The 4816-nt window shown below is 35.8% G+C and overlaps 1 protein-coding gene across 2 annotated transcripts in view; it reads right to left on the reverse strand.

Annotated features, from left to right (window-relative positions):
- The window catches only part of LOC145981553 (transcription initiation factor TFIID subunit 10-like), a 34560-nt gene extending 30218 nt beyond the window's left edge, over positions 1 to 4342 (reverse strand). The window contains exon 1 of one of the 2 annotated variants that reach the window (XM_083114872.1): positions 4237 to 4342. The gene's annotated coding sequence lies outside the window, so the exon portion shown is untranslated. The remainder of the gene's footprint in view (positions 1 to 4236) is intronic. The other variant, XM_083114871.1, reaches the window with a different exon arrangement.
- Between the last annotated feature and the right edge of the window lie 474 nt (positions 4343 to 4816).

Here is a 4816-nt window from a genome sequence, read left to right on the forward strand (position 1 = left end):
ACATAAATTACTTTTTTTTTAATCCAAACAGTGCTCATTACTTTAACGAAGATTAAAATTTTGTGTGACAATCATTTCCAAAATTCTAGAATAATTAGTCTTTCTGGTAGGAGAATTTGAAAAAAACATCAAACAATCAGAACCGTTACCTAACACACCTAAGTCACACTAGGTTAAAGACATTTTATTGTCATGCTTAATTAGTTATCGAATATCAATGTGGTCGATTCATGCAGTATGGCAGATTTCTAGCTAAATTTTATACATAAATTTGTAAATTAGACTTTAAATATGTGTCACTTTATAAACACAACCAAGCCAAATACATACATAGAAAATTAACTGGGTATCATGTTGAAACATGAACATTTCTGAATGTTTTAAATTTTCTTAAAATTCTCCTAGCAGGAAGACTAATTATCATAGAATTTTGGCAATCATTGTCACACGAAATTTTAATCTTCTTTTAAAGTAATGAGCATTGTTTGGATTTTTTAAAAAAAAGTTATTTTTGTGGTAAAAGTCTAGTATAGCACAAACATATTTCTTCACATTTACAGGAGAAACTACTTACGGAAATTAGTTTCTGTAGCATTGTTGAACTTCCTGAAGGTGTTTTCTATCATGTGTGAATCTATTATAGTGGTAATTCATGTTTCTTTCCTCAAAAATATCTCTCCGACATGCAATTGCCTTTGCTTCGATTTGTTCCCTGGATGTTCCCTGCATACGATGATGTAACCCCCTGTTAGTGCTGCCAACCATATCGTGATATTACTACAACCCCAAAAATTTTTAACTATGCTTGCCTAACCTAACCTTGCCATGAATAGATTGTGGGGCTATTCAATGTCTAGTATAGCACAAACACCTCTAACTCGTTTCTTCCTTGATTTTTTAACATTCGTACTTACCCATTATGCTTTACAGAACATTTTTTAAGATGTCATGTTTTTTTTTTTTTTCACGGAAATAATTTCCATTTTTCAAATTAACGAGAAATTTCTTTTTCATTTTTTCGCTTCCAGTGGTGTGTAAACCTTGTGTGATCATCGCACGTCGTGCTTGTGTTTTGTCGATTTCGAGTGGGTATGCAGTGTTTCCAACCTCGTTAACAGAAAAATACCTACTTCCATGTTACTAACTTTGTATTTTTACCGGTTTTGAACTTGTGGTTCATGATCGCGTTGCACCACAAACCATTCACGATAGCCCCACAAACCATTCACGAATAGCCCCACAAACCATTCACAGATAGCCCCCATGAACTATTCACGGCAAGGTTAGGCAAGCATAGTTAAAAATTTTTGGGGTTGTAGTAATATCACAATATGGTTGGCAGCACTAACAGGGGGTTACATCATCGTATGCAGGGAACATCCAGGGAAGCAAATCGAAGCAACGGCAATTGCATGTCGGAGAGATACTTTTGAGGAAAGAAACATGAATTACCACTATAATAGATTCCCACATGGTAGAAAACACCTTCAGAAAGTTCAACAATGCTACAGAAACTAATTTCCGTAAGTAGTTTCTCCTGTAAAAGTGAAGAAATATGTTTGTGCTATACTAGACTTTTACCACAAAAATAACTTTTTTAAAAAAATCCAAACAATGCTCATTACTTTAAAGAAGATTAAAATTTTGTGTGACAATGATTGCCAAAATTCTATGATAATTAGTCTTCCTGCTAGGAGAATTTGAAGGTAAATGTCTGTTATATCGGAGACACTTTTCTTCAAATTTACAGGAGGAACTACTTACGGAAATGAGTTTCTGTTGCATTTATCAAACTTCGTGAAGGTATTTTGTCACTATGAAATGCTGCACAACAGAAAATAAGCACTTTTGATGTAATAAAGTAGTCTTTTGTGCGAAGCGACAACATTGTGCCGTTGTTTCCATTATGAACCTGCAGATGGCGCGAGTGTCGAAAGTCACGCGGCCTCGCGAGAGGAAGAAGTGTTTCCAAACGTGCCTTTTTTTTACCAAATTTTTTTATTTTTATTTTTTGAACTATGCTTACTTAACCTTGCCGGAAATGGTTCGTGAGGCTAACGTGATTGGTTATTGGGGCTATCATGAATGGTTTTCAGGGCTATCGTGAATGGTTTTTGGGGCTATCCGTCAATGGTTTTTGGGGCTATCGGGAATGGTTTTTGGAGATATCCGTCAATGGTTTGTGATGAAATAATGAACACGAAAGTAGGTATTTTTCGGTTAAGAAGGTTGCAACACTGCATGCCCACTCCAAATCAACAAAACACAAGCACGACGCGTGATGATCCACAGCTGTGCGCGAAATATTCTATGTTCCGCAACGGAAGAAAGGACCCAAAAGAATTACTCGTAATGTGAAAAATCGAAGTTATTTTCATGTAAAAAGCATAATGGCACCTTGAAATAGGTTCCGCAATACACAATTGGTAAGTACGAACCATTTGAAACTGAAAATATGCGTTAGAAATGTGTCTTCAATATAACAGACATTTACCTTACCAGTAAATATTTACTATCACACAAACAGATTTCTTCATTTTTACAGAAGAAACTACTTACGGTAATAAGTTCCTGTAGCATTATCTAACATCTGGAAGGTGTTTTCTGTCATGTGGGAATGTATCATTGTGGAAATTCATGTTTTTTGTTGAAAATTAATTCTCCGACGCACAATAGCCTTTGACACGTACACCTTTGTAGACCATCGTGCGTCGTGCTTGTGTTTTGTCAATGTTCATTGGGTGTGCAGTGTTTCCAACCAAAAATACAAACATAGTTAAAATCCGTTGAACCATTCACGATAGCCCCAAAAAACTTTACGTAAGGTTAGGTTAGGCAAAGATAAACGAATTTTAACTATGTTTGCCTAACCTAACCTTACGTAATGTGTCTTGGGGCTATCGTCAATGGTTCAACGCATTTTAACTGTTTGCATTTTTTGGGTTAAGAAGGTTGGAAACACTGCATACCCCATGAAAAACGACAAAACACAAGCACGAAGTGCAGCGATAAAACGAAAAGAAAGAAGTAGTGTGAAACATTGAAATTGCTTTCATCAAAAAAAAAAAATGCGAATACACCTTAAAGAATGTTCTGCGAAGCAGATAGGTAAGTACGAATGTTAAAAATGACTAAACATAGAAGTTACGTGTGTTTGTGGAATAGTAAATTTTTACCAAATTACGTTACGCAAGCGTACACACTTTCCATGTACGATGTATTTTCCATTGACAATACTACAGGAACTTATTACAGTAAATGAAGAAATCTGTCCGAAGGATAGTAAACTAGTACCTATTGCTAAAACTCTGTAGTATGCGTTAACAGACGTAAATTGAAATCGAACCGTGTAAATGTTATATTCGTAGCATGATGAAATCGCAATAAAACAAAAGGAACTTAATTAGGCCGCAACAAATCATATACGGAAGGATACACACATTTTTAATCCTAGGCCATTTTCAGTTCCTAATGAATGCATTCATTATATACGCAAACGATCTCTCCAGTATTGCCGTTCACTGATGCGTCTCGGTCGCGCGCGATATGCAAGCTATTTTCATTCGTGATGAGACGGAAATAACCCCACAGACAGGCGCACAAGAAAGGAGAACTTTATCCGATTTGTAGCCGTAAAATACACGAGAATCAACTCATCGTTTCAGGGATAAAGTCCATTACGTGCCAGACAAACCTTGTAATTTCCAACTCCGAATTCTGACTAGTTAGGGCCTATTTGAAGTACAATATTTGTACCTTTAATTGGTAGGAAAAGTTTGACATGCATGTCAAATACATGTCTCTACCGGTTGCCAAATGCGAAACACAAAATGTTTACGTACATATGAGGTAGAGATTGGGGGGTATACATCCGGCTACCAAAGTTATTTGGTATTCTGGTTACATTTAGCTAATTTCTTCTGATAGATGATTATGAGGAAATTAATGCATTCAATTCCCATGCACATTATAACACCAGTTATTATTATTTGATATTATATAGTTAAAATAATGCAATGGAAACGTGTATTATTATGCATTAGTGAGGAGAGCAATCAATCAAATTTGATAATGTCACAAATAGAAATTACAGCTGCAGAAGTAGAGCAAACGGAAATGTTTTCTATTTTTGGTACGTAAGCCTCTTTCATTCTCTACTGATTGACTTCGCTGCTAAGTATCTAATTACACATGTAATGAACTGAAATATATAACCAAAAATTTCATGATACTTACGAATTCTAATGTTTTCTTAATCCAGTTCGACCTCTCCCTCCCCTTAAGCACAAACCAGCAGAAGCGGCACCAACCAGACCAGAGCACCTACAGAACACTTATCTGATTAAGCAGAGTTCATTAGCATCAGGAGATATACTGGACAATCTTAGTACAACATGTTGAGACATATTGGCTCTTCGATAGAGATGTTTTTGTGATTTCGACACTCTTTAGTACATTGAGAATTATATATACATATCAACGCTTTATGTAGCTAAGTTTGTACCCAATAAACATGACTGAAGAGGGGCACAAAAACTATTCTATGCACAAAGTTCCAGGTCGAGTCACGCTCTCTACACCAGTTGAGTGTGTTGGAGGCGTCCATGTTTCTACAATTCTACAAGTCTAGTTGTAGTTGAGAAGTCATTATAAACTAATAGTATGAACTGTCTATGAATCAAACATGCCGTACCATGCAGCAATAGTGAATACATAGTCATAGAAAATATATTTACTTCTCATGGTTTTCCCATAACTTCTTGCTGAACATTTTCTCATATTACTGTAGGTATTTTTGGAATTTATGTCGCCAACA

This window comes from Lepisma saccharinum, chromosome 29 (genome assembly GCF_977018435.1).
Source record: "Lepisma saccharinum chromosome 29, izLepSacc3.1, whole genome shotgun sequence".
In the NCBI taxonomy this organism is placed as follows: Eukaryota; Metazoa; Arthropoda; class Insecta; order Zygentoma; family Lepismatidae; genus Lepisma; species Lepisma saccharinum.